This window comes from Gossypium hirsutum, chromosome A01 (genome assembly GCF_007990345.1).
Source record: "Gossypium hirsutum isolate 1008001.06 chromosome A01, Gossypium_hirsutum_v2.1, whole genome shotgun sequence".
In the NCBI taxonomy this organism is placed as follows: domain Eukaryota; kingdom Viridiplantae; phylum Streptophyta; class Magnoliopsida; order Malvales; family Malvaceae; genus Gossypium; species Gossypium hirsutum.
The window spans coordinates 92528101-92552524 of NC_053424.1; positions in this window are offsets into that span (position 1 = coordinate 92528101).

Below are 24424 nucleotides of genomic sequence, written 5' to 3' on the forward strand. Positions count from 1 at the left end.
TTTTTGTCAAAATTCACCTTACAAAACATTAAAACCTATCAACAATTATTCATTTTTCATTATTAACATTCAAAAACATCAAGCTATCATCAATGGAAACTCAGAAATTCATCAACCAATTGAGAAATTAGGGTACGGGCTAGCTAGTACTCAAAGCCACGATCACAAAAACATAGAAATCATCAAAAATCGAACAAAAATCACATACCAATTTGAGCTCACAAGTGTCGAACCCTAATGAGCTTCTATGGCTTCTTTTATCTCTTTAAAATTTGGCTAAGTGATGAATGAAGATGATATTTTAACTTTGTTTTATTTTAATTATCATTTAATAGCCATTTTACAATTTTAACCTTAATGAAACCATTATAAAATCATCCAATATATGCCATTTATGACCATTCCCACTATCAATGGTCTAATTACATCATAAGGACCTTTCATTTCATAAAACCATAGAAATTAAGAACTTTTAACTTATAGCATGCTACTTTTGCATTTTATGTGATTTAGTCCTTTCATCAAATTAAACACTCAAACGCTAAAATCGTTTCATGAATTTTTCACACATACATATTCACATGCTATAAACGCCAAAAATAATATTAAAATAATTTTTTGACCTCAGATTTGTGGTCCCGAAACCACTGTTCTTACTTATCTAAAATCGGGTTGTTACAGTTACAAGTGTTACGGGTCATTGTGAAAGCTTGTAAAGAAAACACAACACTCAAAAGGAAAAAAATAAAGCAAACCTCGCCTTATGCATCCAGAAATAAAATTACAATTTCAATGATGTAAGAATTAATCTTGTGAGACTTTGAAAAGTATCTATATCAATCAATTAGAAATGTATTTGAATCAATTAACAAAGGAGACCCAATAACACTATGAGTCCAAAAACGGCTAGACACCAAAGAATTGTGCACTGAGGAAGGAATGTGCAACTTGCTTAAACCTACTAACACAAGAAATAATAAAGTGTTAGAATGCATATAGGAACAATAAAAAACAAATGAAAATCTAAGGCTAAGAGTCAATGAAAATCCTTGAAATCTAAAACATTGCAAAGCAACTTGACAAACTTCGTTTGAGGTGTTCCCGATTTCAACAAATCAAAAAATTTAAACTGAAGCCTCTTCAAATATTGCATATTTGATTTGGAAATTTTAGGCACAAAATTCAACCCATATAATATTTTTTTGTATTTTTCTATTTCTTCACTTTTTTGATCACTTTTTTGTGGAAAATATTTTTTTATATTCTAAAATAGTGCTAAGAAATAGTATGTAAAATTTTAGATCATTTGAAAAAAGTTTACCAATTGAATTTTTTTTCTGAAAACTGTCTAGGTAAAAAAATTTATTTTGAGGCTGCTTGCTGGAAATCAGTTTATAATAACAAAAAAAAACACCTAAAATGCTCAAATCTGATACGAAATGAAGTGGATGAATGTAGAAGCGGATCGTAAAGTTTGTTCAAGTTGCGGATTTGACTTAGGGCTTTAGATGTTGGGAAAGAAACCTTGATTTTGACACAACGTGAAACGCAATCAAATCCAAGTCAGATAAAACAATTAAAAAATAACTAAGATAATTAAAATAGAATAATAAATCTACAACTAGAACAATAATGAAGAAAATAAAGAAGATAGGTGGAAAGATAAGTGGTATGTAGAAGTCTTAAGAAGTCTTAGAAACACGAAGAATCCACAACCCCCTTCAAACAGCTCTAATTTCCCCTACAAGAAAGAAAACTTGGCAAGAAAAGGTTTGAAGATGATCCCCACAATATGAAAAGATTGTTAAAACTCTTTTAAAAGAACTCAAAGGAAATTCTTGAAAAGAAAACTCAGAGAGAATTTATTAACGCAAAAGAGAAGTTGAATAATAATGAAGTGAATCTTGGTTTGATTTACTTGGCCTTTGACATTGTTGTTGGACCTTGAGATAATGTGAGCCCATCACATCCATGGGTCTAAAGTCGGCCCTTGAGACTCGCATTAGGTGTGTTTTTGGATGGATGAGTTTTGAGGAACTCGATTTTAGTGTATAGTTGATATGGGTAGGACCATTTCACAAAATCTACATCATTTTATGAAATTTGCATTGACATGATCATGCATAGTATAAATGTGAAATATTGAGTTATATGAAACTGATATGATTATTATGTTAGTATAATGTGTATGTTTATATGTATGTGATTGCATTTGTGTTAATCTCACACTAAGCTTTATAGCTCACCCCTTTTAGTTTTCTGATTTTACAGATAACCTCGAGGTTAGGATTCGATGATGGCATTTGAAAGAGTTTCTCGGAAGTCTTCTTACACTAAAATTCTTAACTTTTATTTTGATATTTTGGGTTTGTAATAAGTTTATGTATGGACTGTGGTATGAGACTTTACTTTGGGGACTTTACTCTAATTTGCATGACCTAATTGCATGACATTAAGTTTTAAAAACTACATAAGTTAGTATTTGATATGATTTCACATGAAACTCAGTTTTAAATAAAATATATCAATAATACATTTTTCTGATGCATTTTTGACAAATGAGTTTTTAATAAAACTAGACTTAGTTTTAAAAATTATAAATGTCTACAATTGAGATATTATTTAACATCCCAAACCCAACCTCGACGTTACCACTAGATCTAACATGTCACATCAAAAAGTCGATTTGAAAAAATGGTTCGTTATTGAATTTTCGATCCCCTTCTAATTAATTTTTATTGAAAATGTTAGTGCTGTAAAATCAATACATGTTGACCACGTATTGGTTCTATCAATTGTTACGAGTTTATTAATCTAAATTAAAACCATGGAAGCTTTTCTAATTAGAAACCTTAAAGTTTGAAATGCATGGTTTTTCTCTGAAAACAGTTGTTATTTTGAAAACCCATTTTTCCTAATCTAGCAGTTGTAGTAAGAAGTTGAAACCAAATAAAAGTTAAAACCTCAAATGGCCTTATTACAAAATCAAACCCAAAAATAAAGTTTAGAATCGTTAAGACTAAAGCAGATAAATAATGTTCACGTGGCCACCTCCGAGTCCCTCGTGGCTCCAAATCGATTAAGGCTGGGGATTACCTGTACAGTCAAAGGAAAATGTGAGTTTACGAAAACTCAGTGTGTAATCCCCTAGCAGTCAAACAGAAGACAATGGATGTGAAAATAGTCTGGGCCTAAGCCATATTCAGAATCATAATAGTCTGGGCTTTGGCCATATACAGTAACAATATAGGCCCAAGCCCAATACAGTAACAGTACAATACAGATATGCAACCCAACCTAATCCAACCAGCACACCACCGGTACCAACCAACGCACCATGTAGGGATTAAATCGACCCACCCAACCAACACCAATATCACAGCGAGGATGCTAATAGTAACGGAGCAAAGTTACTAATAATAGTATTGTGGCAAAGCCACCAAAATAGCAAATACGTGGCAAAGCCACTAATACAGAACTTCCTCCAAATCAAACCCCAACCTCATGCAGAATGTCATGTTATAACTATAACGTGCATACAAAAAGTCATAGTTAGATACAATCATACATATATCATACACTCATCAGTCAACCCACATCTATGGGTATAATGGTCATTCCCATCCATTAGAGGTAAAATGGTAATTTTACCCTTAAAGGGTATTTTGGTCATTTTACTAACTTTGGGTCTCGGTATAGATAGGGACCCTTTAGATGGTCCACAGTCTTCTCGAACGACTCAGAAAACCTATATGACACAACATTGTAAATGGGCCCAAGGCCCATTACTCAGCCCAAGTGGGCCCACACGCTCGTGTGGCCCATTTAGCCCAACCTCAGTCCCAACTATGCGATCACCATAGCCCAATCCATTATTTTCCACTCAACGTAAAATTTATTAGTGTGGTGCCCACAAGCCTATTAGGCCCACACGACCCATTTCAGCCCAACGAGCCCCATAACGGCCCAAGCACACGAGAATGCTCGTGGCGGCCTCTACCATCTGTTGCCCATGATTTGTGGGCTCGATTTACCTCACGAACGATCGTGCACTCGTGAGGCCTCAAATGTCGTCGCTTCGACTTTTTGGGTTCACAATTAAACAAGGGGGTGTGATTACACACCTGGATTTATGAAAATGAGATAATCTCTTACGAGTCCAAAGCCTATAATCAATCCAACATTCAGTTAGTCTCCACTTAAATCAATAGTAATCAACTAATCTCTAACCCAACTCTTCTACTTACCCTTATCAAAAAGAAGGTGGCCAACTGTATCTGGATTGGTTAGGGTCGATCACACGTATCTAGGCACTTAACTGCACACACGACAAATTAATAGGTAGAACTAATTAAAAAGTAGCCTAAAACCCATAACGATAACACTTTAAGAAGCTAGGAGTAATCGGCCTGTACCCAAACCAATCAAGATATGGAGAATACCTTACTCAAGTATTAGAAGACAGGGTTTCGATGGTTCGAGAATGTTCTGCACCCTTTGTTACTTAGTGATACTTGGAATCCATAAACACACATCATGGAAAAAAGAGGTCACCAATCGACAAATATAGAGAATTAAGAGAAGGGATATTCGACTTTAAGAAGGTAATAGAAGAAACAGAGTTGACAATCACTACATGATATACTTACCAATAGTAGAGAAGCACAAAATTCGGCCAACCAAACTAACCGGTTAACACAGAAATTAAATGATGAACAAAAGAAACAGGGAAACATTTGAAGAAAAGGGAAGGAAGTTTTAGCCAAGAGAGTGTTAAGTTCAACAGCAGGGTTCGGCCAAAGAAGAGTGTGAAGAGGAGAAAAGAAAAATAGGGTATTAGCGAAAGGAAATATTCGACCAAAGACTTAGAAGGGAAGAGAGAAAAGAGTAATGTGATTCGACACAAAGTTGAATAAAAAGAAAGAAGTTGAGACAAGGGATTTCAGCTTAAATCCTGAAAAGGCACGAAAGATTACTAGCGAGATCAGCACCAAGGAGAAAGATACCAAAGAATGCCAAAAATAACAAAAACCAGAAATAAAAGAGGGAGAATTCGACACCTACCCCTACACTAATTGCCGAAAATACACATCCCAAACCCCTTGGCCGAATTTTACACCAACAAGCTACCCAATTAGGCTACAACTCTTCCAAATCTCAAACTCCTTGAAAGTCTCCAAGATTCTCTCCCCTTATCCCTCCTTGATATCCTCCACAACCATCCCAGAACACCAATTCAAACTCTCCATCACCAAAGTTCAAATCCAACACCAACTTTTGCCGTCCCCTGGTAGCAAAATAAATGCTCCTTGCTTGCCATAGGATTCGAACCCTTGCTCTCACATTAACCATGTCACGCCACCATCACAAGGGCACAAGCTCATTTGTGACATAAAATCACACACACTTAAACAAAAGTCCTAACTGCTAATAGCAAATTTCACTTAAGAACAAAACTAAAAATTTTGCTAAGGCCCAGACTCGAACCCAGGCTTCCTAAAAACCCCAAAACATACCCAAATTACTTGACCAGCTAAGCAAACATAATTTTTTATGCTAAATCATGCAAAACTACAGACCCTACATTTTTGGGGCATTACAACACTACCCGCTAGAGAAATTTTAGCCTCAAAATTTACCTGGTCAGAATAAGTAAGGGTATTGATGTCATATTGCCTCTTCTAGTTCCTACGTGGCTTCTTCTGAACCGTGATTAAACCAAAGCAATTTAACCAGTGGAACAGATTTCTTTCTCAGTACTTTAATGTCACAATCCAATATCTGCACCGGTTCTTCCTCAATATTTAAATTAGGCCTAACCTCGATTTCCTCATCTGACACTATGTGCGAGGGATCCGAATGGTACGGCCTCTGCATTGAAACATGAAACACGACATGAATCCTATCCAACTCTAAAGGCAACTCAAGTTGATAAGTGACCGATCCCACACGCTTAAGTATTCGGTAAGGCCCAATAAACCTAGGGCTAAGCTTGCCTTTCTGCCTAAACCTCAAAATTTTCTTCCATGGTAAGACTTTAAGAAAGACATAATCCCCCATGGAGTACTCAATCTCTTTATGCTTTAAGTCTGCATAAGACTTCTATATATCAGATGCTTCCTTTAACCGGTCTCGAATCTGTAACACCCCAAACCCGGCCCAGACGTTACGGCCGAATTTAGTATGTCACATGGAGATGTTTCAAAAAAACATGTGTTTATCTAAATTCTTTGTTTAGAGTTTAGTAAAAATCTGTTCTTGTTTTAAGTTAAAGTGAATGGAAGCTGTGCACCAGGTAGGAAGCCAGAAAAGAGGAGGTGAGTCTTATAGGACCGCTTAAGTACCAAGCTCTTCTCGGATCCAATCCTAGACATGCACACATCCATTGCCACACTTTAAGCAGGTTACGTGTCTACGAACATTAAAACAAGTTTAAGTCTGCTTAAAATATTTATTTTCTTGGAAAAACATTTACTTTGCGGAAACTTTGCGCGTCATCGTGATCTTTTAAAAACAAGTAGTTTTTATAAAACGAACCGTAGTGCTAACCAGTTTAATAATCCCCAAAATAAAATTAGTTAAAAGCGCGGCCTTATTACAACTTTAAGCATAATAAAAATAATCCAAATTAAATGCTAAACTTATTAAATCTAGCAATCAATCTTCATGGCCACTCTGAATCCCTACCAGCTCCAAGTCCACCAACTAGGGCTCACCTGCAAGGATGGAAGAGGAAGGGGTGAGTTTGCAAAACTCAGTGCATACAGAAACCCATCCAAAGCCTAAATCAGCTCAAGCCAATTGGGCCTAAGCCCTATTCAGATAACAATACACAGTGGACCGAAGCCCTTTTCAGAATACAGTAGCAAGGCCTTAGCCCCTTTTTACATAACAGTGTGGCCCATAGGCCCAGTTCAGTAACATAGGTAACAATAGTAGTAATGCATGCAAACCCATCTGGGGAGACTACTCAACCCACCAACCGCTACACTGCCCCCGTACCAGCCCTACACTCCATGTGGGGAATATCTCAACCCACCCAGCCCTACACTCCACAGTTGCAGCAACGCTGCTCAAATATCAGTAAGTTGAGGCAAAGCCTCCAGTACGTGGATGAACCACTTTCATTACTTCCTCCATCAATACCCCAATCCCATGCAACAGATATTAATAAAAGCATATCATGTAAAATACAGTGTTAATCAATCATGCAGTTTAGCCAATTTAAACCCTAGGGGTATATCGGTAATTTTACTCTTTAGGGGTAATTCTCGTAACTTAGCAACTACGCAAGCTACTTCAGTAATTTTCAACAGTTTTTATGCAGTTTGGTTCCACCATCTAACTAACAGGCTAATTTGCCCATCTCTTACCCATATTGGTCCGTAAGCCCATTGGGCCCAGTTTTTGCCCATCGAGGCCCTCTTTTTTCGAAGTACGTTAAGACGTCACACAAACTTACTTACCACCTTGCGGTGCTAGATCTAACAATTACTCTACGTCTTGAGAGCATTCGCATACTCACAAGCCCATGAAATGCCAAAATTTTGGCATTTCGGCTTTTGCCGAATTGAACTAAGAAAGGGTGTTCGGTACACACCTGTTTCGCGACGACTGCTACTGAGATCTCTTCCGATGTCCCACAATTTATTAGCACAGTTCTTATTTACAAACCATAATCACTAAACCTACAACCTACTTATCCATGATCGAACCATGTCCCTAAAAGCCTTTGAAACCTTACATTTTTGCCAAAAGCGATAGCTAGCTCCGAATCTGATTGCTCCAACAACCCACGCCTTCAATCCAACACTTAAGAAGACACTAATCATTGACAGAAAACGTCAGTTAAAAACCCTTAGAGCCACATGCCCAAATCGACAGCCTCCCTAGATTTTAGGGCTTCAGCTTTTCCTAACTTTGTAAAATAGGACCAGATCTGAGATGATGAACACTTACCCCTTACTCCTTTTTGATCTCCACGCAATCTGATGCAGATTTATCTTTCAAACGATGGTAAAACTCGACTCCCGGAGTTTTGAAGTTTCGGCTATAAGCCCCCAAATCTATGGTTTTTCAGTTTTTGGGTGATGAAGGAGATGACAATGTGGGGCTATAACCTTGATGTAGAATTGCCGACAGGTTTCTAGGGTTTAGAAAAGATGATTGTCGTTTATTAGGCACAAAAATATGGAAGGATTTGGCTTGGAAGAAATCGGCCCAACTAATGTATTTTTTGAGGTTTCGACTTTTGTGGTGTCGGCACAAGTGTTGATGAACAGCAGGTTTGATGAACGGTTTTGAAGAAGAAAAATGAATAAAGAAGAATAGAGAGAATGGTGGTTTCGGCTGGAGAGGAAAAAGAGAGAAAAAAAGAACCCTAAGGTGTTTAAGCAGAAGAAAATGGCACCACTCAATACCCTAAGTGCCGAAACACTAACCTAATACCCCTCTGTCGAAATCCCCTTTCTAATTCCCCTAATTCGGCCAACTCTTAGCCTCTCTCCAAATCCCTTAAATCTCTCCCCTTATCACTCCTTAATCCAAGCGTTTGGACAGATTCAAACTCTCCTTTAGCAGACTCCACCTGGACTCCAACACTACCCCTCCTGCACTTAAAAATAAATGCATCTATTTGTCAACACAGGGAATCGATCCCATGCCTTCCCCAATGCTCCACACGCCACCTTTTTAGGAGCCTAGTGGCGTCACCCTTGCCACATTACTAAGGCTCTTTTTGTGATGCAATTTACCCATAACTCTATACAAGGGCCACCTAGCCAGAACCCCTAATTCCTAAGTCCAAAAATTCAAAAATTCAACCGGGTTTTGGCCAACACATGGGCCTTCTATAAGCCCATTTACCTACTCAAAATATTAATTTCACATCCAAATACAAAATTTTTGAAATCTTTACAAAATATTGAAAACCGCGAATAAATTCGAAAATCAGGATGTTACAACTCTACCCTCATTAAAGAAATTTCGACCTCGAAATTTTACCTTATTAGAACAGTTGAGGGTACTGTTGACGCATAGCCTCCTCAGTCTCCCAAGTAGCTTCTTCTTTGTCGTGGTTCCTCCAAAGTACTTTCACTAGTGGAACTGATTTCCTTCTCAACACCTTGACGTCACGATCAAGTATTTGCACAGGTTCCTCCTCGAAAGTTAAATCTGACTGTACCTCGATTTCCGTAACTGGTATTATGTGAGTTGGGTCAGATCGATACCGCCTCAGCATGGATACATGAAAAGCGTCATGGATACGATGCAGTTCTGGTGGTAACTCTAGCTGATAAGCCACTGGTCCAACCCGCTTAACAATTCGGTAAGGCCCAATAAACTGTGGGCTCAACTTACCCTTCTTACCAAATCTCAAAATTTTCTTCCAAGGGGAAACCTTCAAGAAAGCCATATCCCCAACAGCGAACTCAATCTCTTTACGCTTCAGATCCGCATACGACTTCTGTCTATCGGAAGCCTCCTTTAACTGATCCCTTATCAGCCTAACCTTGCTTTCAATGTCTGCCACCAATTCCGATCCAAGCACTTGTCATTCACCCAACTCTGTCCAACACGTCGGCGTACGACATCTTCGCCCATAGAGCACTTCATATGGTGCCATCTGAATACTTGCTTGATAACTATTATTGTAAGCAAACTCCGCCAATGGCAAGTAGTCCTCCCAACTTCCACGAAAATCAATGATACAACCTCTCAACATATCTTCCAGAATCTGAATAACCCTTTCTGACTGTCCATCTGTCTGTGGGTGAAAAGCGTGCTAAAATCCAATCGTGTACCCAACGCTTCCTGCAACTTCCGCCAAAACCGAGATGTAAACCTAGGGTCTCGATCAGAAATTATCGATACTGGCACCCCATGCAGTCGCACTACCTCCGCCACATATAACTTGGCCAACTTTTGCAGTGAGTAGTCGGTACGAACAGGTATGAAATGAGCAGATTTTGTTAACCTATCCACAACAATCTTTCTTGGTGGGTGTCAAAGGTAACCCACTCACAAAGTCCATTGTTACTCTTTCCCACTTCCATAGCGAAATTTTCACATGTTGCAGTAATCCCGAAGGCAATTGGTGCTCAGCCTTAACCTGCTGGCACGTCAGACATTTCCCAACAAATTCAGTCACCTCTTGTTTTAATCCGGGCCACCAGTACACCTCTCGCAAGTCTCGATATAATTTATTCCCCCTAGGATGCATGGCACAGAGTCCACCATGAGCCTCTTTTAGTATTAACTGCCTCAATTTAGGGTCCTTTGGAATACAAATCCTTCCACGAAAGCACAGAACTCCTTCAGTGTTCAACCCAAAATCCTCGTTCTCACCACTCTTAACTTGCTGGAACCGAAGAGCTAATGAATCGTCCTTCAACTGTTTTTCCTTAATCTACTCAGTCCAAGTAGGCCTTACTTGCAGTTCTAGCAACAAGCTTCCATCGTCGTACAGACTTAATCGTGCGAACAAGGCTCTCAAATCAGTAACAACCCTTCAACTCAACGCATCCGCCACCACATTAGCCTTTCCTGGGTGGTACTCTATCGAACAGTCGTAGTCTTTAAGCAACTCCACCCATCTTCGTTGCCTAAGGTTCAACTCCTTCTGAGTCAACAAATACTTTAGGCTCTTATGATCTGTGTATATGATGCACTTTTCCCCATATAAGTAGTGTCTCCAAATTTTTAATGCAAAAATCACCGCTGCTAGCTCCAAATCATGCGTAGGGTAATTCACCTCATGAGCCTTAAGCTGTCGCGATGCATAAGCGACCACCTTGCCCTCTTGCATCAGTACGCAACCTAACCCCACATGCGACGCATCGCTGTATACAGTAAAGTCCTTCCCGGACACCGGTTGAATCAACACTGGCGCTACAGTTAATACCTTTTTCAACCGATCAAAAGCTTTTTGCTATTTCTCGGTCCAGACAAATGATACTCCTTTCCTTATGAGTTTTGTCAAGGGTGCCGCCATCACCGAGAAACCCTCCACAAACCTTCTATAGTAACCTGCTAACCCTAGAAAACTCCGAATTTCCGATACTGACCTAGGTGGCTTCCATTCCAGAATTGCTTCAATTTTACGAGGATCCACCTTAATTCCCTCGGCAGAGACCACGTGCCCTAGGAAGGTTACCTCCCTCAACCAGAATTCACACTTGCTGAATTTCGCATAGAGCTCCTTTTCCCTTACACTTGTAGCACAATACGGAGATGCTCATCATGCTTCGCCTCCGTTTCAGAGTACACCAGGATATCGTCGATAAAGACGACTACGAATCGATCCAAGTAAGGTTGGAATACTCGATTCATCAGATCCATAAAAGCTGCAGGTGCGTTCGTCAGCCCAAACGGCATGACCACAAACTCATAATGTCCATATCGAGTTTGGAATGCTGTCTTATGAATATCCCCTTCTTTTACCCTTAGTTGATGGTATCCAGAACGAAGATTGATTTTAGAGAATACCGAAGCTCCCCTAAGCTGATCAAACAGATCGTCAATCCTTGGTAGTGGATACTTATTCTTAATCGTCAGTTTGTTCAACTGGCGATAATCGATGCACATGCGCATCGTTTCGTCCTTTTTCTTCACAAACAGGATCGGTGCTCCCCAAGGAGACACACTAGGCCTAATAAAGCCTCTATCTAACAACTCTTGAATTTAAGCCTTCAGTTCCACTAACTCCTTCGGTGCCATCCTATAGGGTGCAATAGATACTGGAGCTGTTCCCGGCAACAAATCGATTCCAAACTCAACTTCCCGATTCGGAGGTAATCCAAGAAGCTCTTCCAGAAAAAAATCCCGGAATTCCCTAACAGTTCTGATGGTCTCCACAGTCAGATCCTCAGTTTCAGCTTGGCTTACCAAAGCCAGATATGCCTCGCACCCCTTGCGCATCAGTTTCTCAGCCCTCAATGCCGATACTAAATTGGATAAGTAATCCCTCCGTTCTCCAATAATCATTACTTCTTCATCATTGACAGTCCTTAACACCATCCTCTTAGCTGTACAATCCAAAGTTGCCTTATGCTTGGTCAACCAATCCATCCCTAGTATCAAATCGAATTCTTCAAGCGGTAACTCCATCAAATCCCCACAGAAAACCCCGCCTTGAATCTCCAGAGGCACCTCCTTGAAGAGTTTCTCTACCTTAACCGAATGACCTAAAGGACTTATCACAGACACCTCACACACAGTCTCCTCGAAGTGCACACCCAGTGCCCCAGAAATGTTATATGCCACATATGAATGGGTTGATCCCACATCAATCAGAGCAGTATAAGGTACACCATATATAAAAAACGTACCAGTTATGACATCAGGTGCGTCACCCTCCTCGCGGCGACGAGCAGCATACACCAAAGCTGGCTGACGAGCATCCGCGTTACCAATACCCCTGCCGGGTGCCCCATGTCCACGGCCATTACCACCGCGACCTTGTCCACGACCTCTTGGAAGTGGCAGTCCACCCCTCACAGGTTGAGTCGGTCGCACAGCCCCTTGTTCGGCCCCCTGAGCCTGAGTGGCCCTCCTAGGACAATCTTTAATCCTATGCTCCTTAGACCCACAACGAAGACAAGCCCCAGAACGCTTCCATCACTCTCCTTGATGCATTCTGCCGCAATCCCCACAAGCTTGCGGTCTACCTGTGTTCACCGAAACTGCTCAAGCCGGTTCCTCCATCCTAGCTCTCTTAACATTTCGATTTGTAGCACTCGCTGGTCCAGCATCCCTCCTGAACCAATTTCGATTTTTATCACGATTCTCTTCCGTTCAGTTTGCTTCACCTCCTCGGCTATCTTAGCCTTCTCTACCAGTGCAGTGAAATCTCGCTCTCTCTGCGGAGCTATGAGCACCCTTAACTCATCTCTGAGGCCATCCTCAAAATGAACGCTGCGCTCGTATTCGGTGGAAACGATATCATTAGCATACCTACTCAATCGTAGAAACTCCGCCTCATATTCAGCAATGGTCTTATTTCCCTGAGTCAGATTCAGGAACTCCTTTCTGCGTGCATCCACATAGCTAGCTCCAACATATTTTGCCTTAAAGGTCTGTTTGAACAGCTCCCATGTTACCCTCTCAGCTGGGGTACCCTCTCTCACAGTAATCCACCACTGATACGCTTCATCCCGCAGCAACGACACCGCCCCTTTCAACTTCTGTTCTACTGAGCAGTCTAGGTCATCCATGATCCGCTCTATGGCTTCCAACTAGTACTCAGCCACATTTGGGGCCACTCCAGATACGCCCCTAAAAATCTCAGCTTCGTTGGCCCGAAGTCGTTCAGAAATGGACCCCCTATTCATGGGCCCGATGTTAGCTCCGGCCACCCTTTCCAAAACCCTCAACATGGCCTAAGAAAAAGCGTCATCCCCTGCGGCCCGGTCATACGGCCCATTTTCATTAACCGGTGGTGGACGTGCCTCGCCAGCTGGTATGTGTTTAGATGACGCAGATCCAGCTTGGGTGCTACCTCGGCCTCGACCACGGCCTCTTCCCCGAGTAACCCTTGTACTCATAACGATTTATCTGTTTACGAATTTTATGATATTAGTTTACTGGTTTCATTGTTTACTACAGGATGTCTTATGAACAGATAGAGTTTCAGAGTTATTTTCGCGCAATCACAATTTAGCTACGGTCCCAGTTTTGTAGCCCTAATACTACATTATCAATAGCACTATCTCTAAGGCTCAGTACTATCTACAGTATTATTTCCAGTCCAGTTCCATATAAATATTTAAAGCAGAAGAAGAACACTTACAGACTCGGTGCCGGGGATTCAGTGTGCCACTTCCTAATCAGTCTATTTAAAAAAAACCCATGTTTTTGTTTACCGAAAATAAAAAGATTTGATTTGAAAACACTTTTATTTTAAAACTATTGATTTAACCCCGTTTAACAATAGAAAAAACTTTGAACATCTTCGAAAACTTATAGAAAAACTTTTTTTTTGAAAAGATTTTCGAACCCGATCCACAGCCGAGTTGTTGTAACCTGGCTCTGATACCACTAAATATAACACCCCAAACTTGGCCCAGACGTTACGGCCGAATTTAGTATGTCACATGGAGATGTTTCAAAAAAACATGTGTTTATCTAAATTCTTTGTTTAGAGTTTAGCAAAAATCTGTTCTTGTTTTAAGTTAAAGTGAATGGAAGCTGTGCACCAGGTAGGAAGCCAGAAAAGAGGAGGTGAGTCTTATAGGACCGCTTAAGTACCAAGCTCTTCTCGGATCCAACCCTAGACATGCACACATCCATTGCCACACTTTAAGCAGGTTACGTGTCTACGAACATTAAAACAAGTTTAAGTCTGCTTAAAATATTTATTTTCTTGGAAAAACATTTACTTTGCAGAAACTTTGTGCGTCATCGTGATCTTTTAAAAACAAGTAGTTTTTATAAAACGAACCCTAGTGCTAACCAGTTTAATAATCCCTAAAATAAAATTAGTTAAAAAGAGCGGCCTTATTACAACTTTAAGCATAATAAAAATAATCCAAATTAAATGCTAAACTTATTAAATCCGACAATCAATCTTCATGGCCACTCTGAATCCCGCCCAGCTCCAAGTCCACCAACTAGGGCTCACCTGCAAGGATGGAAGAGGAAGGGGTGAGTTTGGGAAACTCAGTGCATACAGAAACCCATCCAAAGGCCAAATCAGCTCAAGCCCATTGGGCCTAAGCCCTATTCAGATAACAGTACATAGTGGACCGAAGCCCTTTTCAGAATACAGTCGCAAGGCCTTAGCCCCTTTTTGCATAACAGTGTGGCCCATAGGCCCAGTTCAGTAACATAGGTAACAATAGTAGTAATGCATGCAAACCCATCTGGGGAGACTACTCAACCCACCAACTGCTACACTGCCCCCGTACCAGCCCTACATTCCATATGGGGAATATCTCAACCCACCCAGCCCTACACTCCACAGTTGCAGCAACGCTGCTCAAATATCAGTAAGTTAAGGCAAAGCCTCCAGTACGTGGATGAACCACTTTCAATACTTCCTCCATCAATACCCCAATCCCATGCAACAGATATTAATAAAAGCATATCATGTAAAATACAGTGTCAATCAATCATGCAGTTTAGCCAATTTAAACCCTAGGGGTATATCGGTAATTTTACTCTTTAGGGGTAATTCTCGTAACTTAGCAACTACGCAAGCTACTTCAGTAATTTTCAACAGTTTTTATGCAGTTTGGTTTCACCATCTAACTAACAGGCTAATTTGCCCATCTCTTACCCATATTGGTCCGTAAGCCCATTGGGCCCAATTTTTGCCCATCGAGGCCCTCTTTTTCTGAAGTACGTTAAGATGTCACAAAAACTTACTTACCACCTTGCGGTGCTAGATCTAACAATTACTCTACGTCTTTTGCCGAATTTCAGCTTTTGCCGAATTGAACTAAGAAAGGGTGTTCGGTACACACCTGTTTCGCGACGACTGCTACTGAGATCTCTTCCGATGTCCTACAATTTATTAGCACAGTTCTTATTTACAAACCATAATTACTAAACCTACAACCTACTTATCCATGATCGAACCATGTCCCTAAAAGCCTTTGAAACCTTACCTTTTTTCCAAATTCGATAGCTAGCTCCGAATCCGATTGCTCCAACAACCCACGCCTTCAATCCAACACTTAAGAAGACACTAATCATTGACAGAAAACGTCAGTTAAAAACCCTTAGAGCCACATGCCCAAATCGACAGCCTCCCTAGATTTTAGGGACTTCGGCTTTTCCTAACTTTGTAAAATAGGACCAGATCTGAGATGATGAACACTTACCCCTTACTCCTTTTTGATCTCCACGAAATCTGATGCAGATTTATCTTTCAAACGACGGTAAAACTCGACTCCCGAAGTTTTGAAGTTTCGGCTATAAGCCCCCAAATCTATGGTTTTTCGGTTTTTAGGTGATGAAGGAGATGACAATGTGGGGCTATAACCTTGATGTAGAATTGCCGACAGGTTTCTAGGGTTTAGAAAAGATGATTATCGTTTATTAGGCACAAAAATATCGAAGGATTTGGCTTGGAAGAAATCGGCCCAACTAATGTATTTTTTGAGGTTTCGGCTTTTGTGGTGTCGGTACAAGTGTTGATGAACAGCAGGTTTGATGAACGGTTTTGAAGAAAAAAAATGAATAAAGAAGAATAGAGAGAATGGTGGTTTCGGCTGGAGAGGAAAAAGAGAGAAAAGAACAACCCTAAGGTGTTTAAGCAGAAGAAAACGGCACCACTCAATACCCTAAGTGCCGAAATACTAACCTAATACCCCTCTGCCGAAATCCCCTTTCTAATTCCCCTAATTCGGCCAACTCTTAGCCTCTCTCCAAATCCCTTAAATCTCTCCCCTTATCACTCCTTAATCCAAGCGTTTGGACAGATTCAAACTCTCCTTTAGCAGACTCCACCTGGACTCCAACACTACCCCTCCTGCACTTAAAAATAAATGCATCTATTTGTCAACACAGGGAATCGATCCCATGCCTTCCCCAATGCTCCACACGCCACCTTTTTAGGAGCCTAGTGGCGTCACCCTTGCCACATTACTAAGGCTCTTTTTGTGATGCAATTTACCCATAACTCTATACAAGGGCCACCTAGCCAGAACCCTTAACTCCTAAGTCCAAAAATTCAAAAATTCAACCGGGTTTTGGCCAACACATGGGCCTTCTATAAGCCCATTTACCTACTCAAAATATTAATTTCACATCCAAATACAAAATTTTTGAAATCTTTACAAAATATTGAAAATCGCGAATAAATCCGAAAATCAGGATGTTACAGAATCAATTTTGCCTTGTCTTCAGTATCAAAAATTAATTCCGGCCCCAGAATTCAACGCTCACCCAACTCAGTCCAACAAGTAAGAGTACGACACCTACGACCATATAACGCCTTGTACGGTGCCATTTGAATACTGGACTGGTAGCTATTGTTATACGTAAACTCTGCCAGCGCCAAATAGTCTTCCCAGCTGCCTTTGAAATCAATTATACAACATCTTAACATGTCTTCCAGTATTTGAATCACCCTTTCTGACTGCCCATCTGTTTGAGGGTGGAACGTGGTACTGAAATCCAGTCCTGTACCCAAAGCCTCGTGTCACCTATTCTAGATCCAAGATGTGAATCTAGGATCTTTGTTAGATATGATAGAAACTGGTTGTAGCACCCCAAACCCGGCCTAGACGTTATGGCTGAATTTGGCGTGTCACATTGAAGTGTTTTTTGAAAACCATGTTTTCATTGAAAACCCTTCTTACTATTTAAAACCTCTGGCCATTTTATTCCTTGTGAAAACCTCAGTTTACGTTTGTTTATTTTGCAAAATGTGGTTCACTAGAGAGTTATTCCTATTTAAAACGGTGTTTGTTGTGGAAGCTTAATTTAAAATAGTCGATTTACGAAAACATGATGTTCAAAAGTTAAGTTGCGAAAACGTAGTGTTTTGAAAACAATTATTGTTTTGGAAAACCACAATCTACTTCTTACAAATATCAAACATAGTAAATAAAATCCCAAAGTTTAAAATAAAACCAGAGAGGCCTTAATACAAACCAAACCGAAATTAAAGTACTGAGAAGCAAATAAACGTATTAGATAACGAAAGCAGCTGTGTGGCCATCTCCGAGTCCCTTGCAGCACCTATCCTCCTAATGCTGGGATTACCTGCACAGTTAAAAACGGGGTGAGTTTACAAAAACTCAATGTGTAATCCCCTTCTAAATTAAAACAATTGGTAAACAGATAGAATTCAAAGTCAACTTGGGCTAGAGCCCATTACAGTAACAAAATAATGAGTGTGGGCCTAAGCCCAGTAAAATTCACTTGGGTCTCAGTGATCACGATTTTTGTGACCGGTAAGTTTTATATATTTATAATTAATCATTCTTGAAACTAACTATTATCACGATGTAGGCAAGTGTACTTATCGAACGGTAGTATAGTTTTAGCAAGACCGGATTGTCAAACCCAAAGGAACTAAAAGTATTAGTAATGACAGTCTTTTTATTATCTAGCCTAAGAATAAGGGGGTTTTGTTTTAACTAACTAATTATATAAACTAAGAATTCATTGAAAATAGAATTGGGGAATTACTTGTGGAAAAACGATTGAATTAAGACAATACCTAAGGAAGAATCCACCTAGACTTCACTTGTTATTCTGACTCCGAATCAGACGATTTATTCATTTAACTTGTTCCGTAGAGATCCCTAAGTTATGTTATTATCCCTATTTAAGACTAATAACTTTTAATCCCTAGATTGAATAATTGAGACTTTTCTCTAATTAACACCTTAGGGTTGCATTAACTCGATCTATGGATCCTCTTATTAGGTTTCACCCTAATCTGGCAAAATATTGTCACCCTATCTCTAGGCGCGCAATGAACTCTGCTTAATTATGACAAATGTACTCTTAGACAAGGTCTATTCCTCCTCTGAATAAGAGCTTATCTTGAATCAGTATCCTGGGATATCAAAACAAGAATTAAGAACACATAATTAAGAACAAGTTAAATATTTATCATACAATTCAGAAAATAATAACAAGATTCATCTTAGGTTTCATTCCCTTTAGGTATTTTGGGGATTTAGTTCATATCTAAAAATGAAAACATCTTAGAGGAATAATGAATACAGAATATAAAGAAAACCCAAAACACCTGAAGGGAAATTGAGGGGAGATCTTCAGTCTTGATGGTGAATCTGGCTTCTGAGATGGATCAATCAACTTCCCATGAGCAGTTCCTGCCTTCTTTTCTCTCCGTCTCTGTTTCTTCCTCCTCTAGGGTGTATTTATAGGCTTTCGAATGCCTAAAAGCCCTCAAAATTAGCCTTTTCCGAATTGGGCTCTTGAGCTTGGCAGGGACACGACCGTGTGACATGCCTGTGTGCGATTACTTTAGGCCGTGCTCAAGCCTGTTGAATGGTACGAGCATGTGTCCTACCCGTGTGAGTCGTGCTTCGATTCTGCCAAATTGACACGACCGTGTCCAGGCCGTGTGGATTTCGTACGTTGGCTCTTTTTCTCTACTTTTGGCCCGTTTCTTGTTCCTTTTGCTCTCCTATGCTCACCGAAGTATAAAACATGAAATTAAGGCATTAGGAGCATCGAATTCACCAATTCTAAGGAAAAATCATCCATAAAATGTGTTAAGCATGGGGTAAAAATATGTATAAATTACGGTTTATCAAATACCCCCACACTTAAGCATTTGCCTGTCTTCAAGAAAAATTCTCAACTCATAATCAAAATAAATTCTTCTCAACTTATAATCTCTATTGAAAATGTCTCAAAATAATCCACAGGTAATCATACATTTAGAATTCAACTAAAAGAACATCAAAGCTTCAAACATTCCAAGTTAAGCATTTCATTTTAAAAACATAGGTGACTCCCCTCATCTAAGTAATTACCTTTGATTCAAAATATCACAGAGTTTCATATCCTCACTAAAGATTCACTCAAATCACTCGAGGTGTTTAAGGACAACAAATGAAGCACTCAATAGTCAATAATGAAAAGTCATTACCATAGGCTTGCATGAGAATCAAATCTCCACCACTATAAATTGAGATGAAACATCAATCAAAAGGTCTTTAGAGGGTTATAACGAGGCTTGGTTAGGGGGTGTGATCACAAGCTGAAAGAAAAGGTTAGAATCGAGATCGAATTGAAAAAAAATTTACCTAACTAGCAAAAATGACTAGTCATCAATTGTATACAATAGAGCTTTTTCTCATAATATGGATTTTAACTTCTTTAGCTCAGAAGATCACTACTACTAAAATGTATACATGTTTTTTTTTAAGAACAAGTTTAATAAATACAAAATAGAATAAAACATAGCTAAGCAACTATTCCAACTTAGATCTCGACAAAAATAGGGATCAAATTAATTTGGGGGATTTCAAAAATAATAGGTTAAGTGTTAATATTGAAGGTAAATCAAGGAATGGCTTGTTAGGCTCAAAGGGGTTCACTAGGGGTTAATCGTGGAGGTAGGCTTTTCATGGCATGAGTGACTTAATCCTAAGTGCCTTAACCATTTTAACATATCAAATCAAATGGTGTGGTCTTGACATGCATAATCAAGCAAGTTCTAGAATAACAGTTCAATACTGATGCACTCAAAGCAATAATAAAAATGAGTATGAAAGAATTAATAGATGCTCAAAAGGCTCAAAAAAAATCTCACAAAAATTATAGCTTTTTGATGTTTAAACTTGTGAATTCTAATTTAAGATAATACTAGACTTGGGGAAACAACCTAAAATTTTTAAAATCTTAAAAATCAACTTATCATGCTTGATTCTCTAATGTCTTAAAGTTTAAACAATCAATGCATAAATGCCTATGTTTTAATTCAAGATATATCAATCAAAATCAAAATCATAAATCAATCAAAATTTATCCTAAATATGATATGAGAGCTTTTCAAGAGAACAAGGTAGTCGTTCAGGATTTTTTTTGATAATGAAATGAATACCCCCCACACTGAAGATGTACATTGCCCTCAATGTACAAAGATAGATATTTTGATAAATGTAAGTGCAAGTTCATAAGATAGGGAGAAAAGTGAAACTTCCTGAGTGATGAATGAATTTCCTTGAACTGGAGTTTCAGAGAATAATCGGCGTGAGGGTGAAGGATGATACTCCGATGGTGGTAGAGGTTCATTAGTCCATAAGTCCTGCACCAAAAGAATATTATATCCAGTGGTGGTTATGGTCATGGTCAAGCAGGACATGGCAGTCGTGGAGAACCTTTCCCAGTGGAGTTTCGAGTCCCTGAGTGATGATGAGCTTTGGAGCTTTTTATAACTATGATAGCATTAGGAACTCTTTTAGAAAATATATAAGGAAGAATGATTACTCAGTAGGAAATAGCCGGAATTCAAAATTGTTAAATAAAAATTATAAATCCTAACAAAAATAAGATGAAAGAAAAATAAAAAATAGTCTTAAAATAAAATAAAAGTAAAAACATAAAATAATAAATGAAAGTTTTTAAACATCTTCATCCCTAGATGGTTCGCGAGGTGGGGGTGGTTATGAGATGTGGAGGTACTGACAGATCTGTATAGAGTAGCATCAGTGTTCTCAAATCGTTGAAAGCACTGCTGCTCGAATCGAGTGAGGCACTCAGAAATGTCAGCATATGAAGCCGCCGTATGAACTGGACGAGAGGGTGGTGGTGGCTGAGACGGTGGGTCTTTGTACTGTGGAGGGACATCATTAGTAATGTACTCGGGGGCCTCCTCCTCGATAGATTGGGCGAGACAATATTGAGGAGGGTAGGTTCCTCAGTGCTTTTCGATCATCCTCATGCTTAGCATGCTCGAGATGCCTTGTGGAGACATCTAGCCAATGAGGGTCAAGGATGATTCCTAGGCCACGATGTTGAGGATCCCGAAGAGTCGAGCCAACCGAGGAACATAGGGGCCAATGGAGATGACCCCCTTCCTATGTCGCTCTGTCTGGTGTTGAATGGCGAGGGCAATGAAATAGGCAAGGCCGATGACGTGCCTGTGCGACATACACCATAGAAAGTAGGTGTCGTGAGTGTTGACGACGCCAGTGCTCTCTCGCCTTCTTGTTAATGTGTGAGCAAAAATGGTGTGTAAGTACCTCAGAGATGGAGGGAGAGCCGATGCCTTGGAGCGGCTTCGATTGTAGGTGGCTGAACCTGGTACTAGTACGTCCCAGCACCTTGAAAGAGAATGATGGATATGGCAGTTGAGAGTATCTAAGTCATTCTCCTCCTTGAACTCCTCCATATATAAGCCCAATGCAGTACCGAATTCAGGGACGCTGAGCTGGCGGACTAATCCGCCTAGGCGAAATTGCACCATGCCGGGATCATCGTAGTTCGTCATTACGGTCTGAAGATGAAACATTGAGCATAGTTCCACTGTAAGCTCGAGATATGTTGGCTCGATGATCCCAAAGAAAATCTCTGAAGGATCGATGGTTAGGAGGGCCCAAATTGCATCAGCCAATTGAACTTATTCTACTGCAGCCCAGTCGATGCAGCGGCCCTCAATTAAAGGTCGGGCCCAGAGTATTTGGAAAAGTTCTTATTGGGGCTTGATGGGGAATTGCAAGAAAGGGTGGCAAATTTTTGCGGTACGACCCGAGGAAGATGATGCTCCCTTTCTTTTCTTTGAAACAGGGACAGCAGTCTTCTTTCCTTGTGAAGACGATATTGTATACCTGCAATATAAAGAATAATGATAGTAGGTAAACGAATTTGAAAAGGAAAAATTCATGAATTTAAACTAACGATTTCAGCCAAAACTACTAATACTAAGCAAACTCAACCAAAATAATCAATTTGATAGCCTAATTTCCTGAAGTTGGCATGGTAATAGCATGAGAATGAGCATAGTAATGGCATTGGTATGACATGAGAATGAGGCTTTCTTAATAACGCGGTTCAACATGCAATGTATACTAAGTAACCTATGAATACAAATTAAAAGATAGAATAATGAGCAAAAATGAAAATAGTACAAGAAAACTGAATACTATTTTGATAATAAGCATTAGAAATAAGTAAAATAGAAGTGAAAGGAGTAAACAAACGCTAAGGGAGAGAGATTGAGCGTCAAAAATAGAGTGGGAAGCGGCGCACGGGAGTGGCACGGAGGGCGTGTGGACTTGCAGAGGCTAGATTTAGGGTTTTTGGGTGAAGAAGACAATGAATAGTGTAGCCTATTTATAGATTTTGGGGCACACGGCTAGGGAGCACGCCCGTGTTCCCTAATTTTCGCCCGTGTGACTCGCGAATTTTGAATTTGGGCGCGTCTGACATTTTGTCCACACCTGTGTCCCTTGGGCGTGTGGGTACACATGGCCGTGTCGCGTGGCCGTGTCTAACTACATTTGCTTCTCCCACACCCGTGTTAATTTGATAGGTTCAGCCACGAGTTCAATGCACAGGCGTGTTGCACGCCCGTGCTGTTTTGGCAAGTTCGCCCACAGCCATGTCGCACGACCATGGTGATTTGTCGTAGCCTGTGTTGGGGAAATCATTGCCCTGTTTCCACACGGTCATAAGCACGCCCGTGTGCTTGGCCGTGTCTATGTGGTAAACCTGTATTCAAGAGCTCCGTTAGTAAGTTAGGTGTTAAACACTAAAATTGAAAGAAGTTAATACAGTTAGTGCTGGGTTGCCTCCCGAGAAGTGCTTATTTATAGTCTAAGCTCGACTTACCTCTCCATTGAATGGTGATGTTGGTTTGAGGAGTTTATACTCCACATTCCTGTTATCATTCTCATCAAAATAAGGTTTTAAATGAGTGTTGTTTACCTTAAAAGTGCCGAACTTGGGATGACTTATCTCGACTGTACTGAATAGGAAAATGCTAAGTACCGTAAGAGGGATTTCTTCATTCGGTTTGGTAGTGACAATGTGAGGATCTGCGACATCTAATAATACTTTATCTCCAACCTTAAGTTGATTTGGGAAGGTATTGATCTTGTTCTGGCATAGTTTTGGTTTATCATGTGTTCTTGGTTTATGCGTCCGCCATTCATCTAGCTCCTCAATTTGTAACCTTCAATCTTCATGAATAGGTCCTCTGCTACTGCTTGAGAATGGCTCATGTACTTCCTTCAGACTCATTTACTGCAAAGTAGGTTGCACCATATTGTCAATTTTAGTAGAATGCTTTAGACGATCACTTTCAATTTTCGATGTTTTGCCAGAATTATAAGCTTGAAGGGTGATTGTTTTGTCTCCCACACGGAGTGTGAGCTTACCTATGCCAACATCAATAATCGTTTTAGCAGTTGCTAAAAAGGGCCGTCCTAAAATCAAAGGAGTGTTGCTATCCTCCTCTATGTCTAGAACAATAAAGTCAACGGGAAATATAAATTTATCGATTTTAACTAGCACATCTTCAATAATACACCTAGGAAATCTTATAGTTTTATTTGCTATTTGAATGCTCATCCTAGTCTGTCTGGGTTTCCCAAGACCTAATTTTTTGAACATTTTGTGGGGCATGACGTTAATACTAGCCCCTAAATTAGCTAATGCATTATTAACATCTAAACTACCAATTAAGCAAGGAATCGTAAAACTCCCTAGATCTTTTAGTTTGTTGGGTAGTTTATTCCGTAGAATAGCTAAGCAAACTGCGTTTAGATCCACATGCGATGCCTCGTCCAACTTCCGTTTATTTGCTAAAAGCTCCTTTAAGAATTTCATTGCGTTTGGCATTTGCGATAGAGCTTCAATAAATGGTAAGTTAATATGTAATTTTTTTAAGAGTTTAAGGAATTTACCAGTTTGTTCATCTGAGCGGTCTTTCCTTGTCACGTTGGGGTATGGCACACAAGGTTTATATTCAACATTCACTGATTTGTTT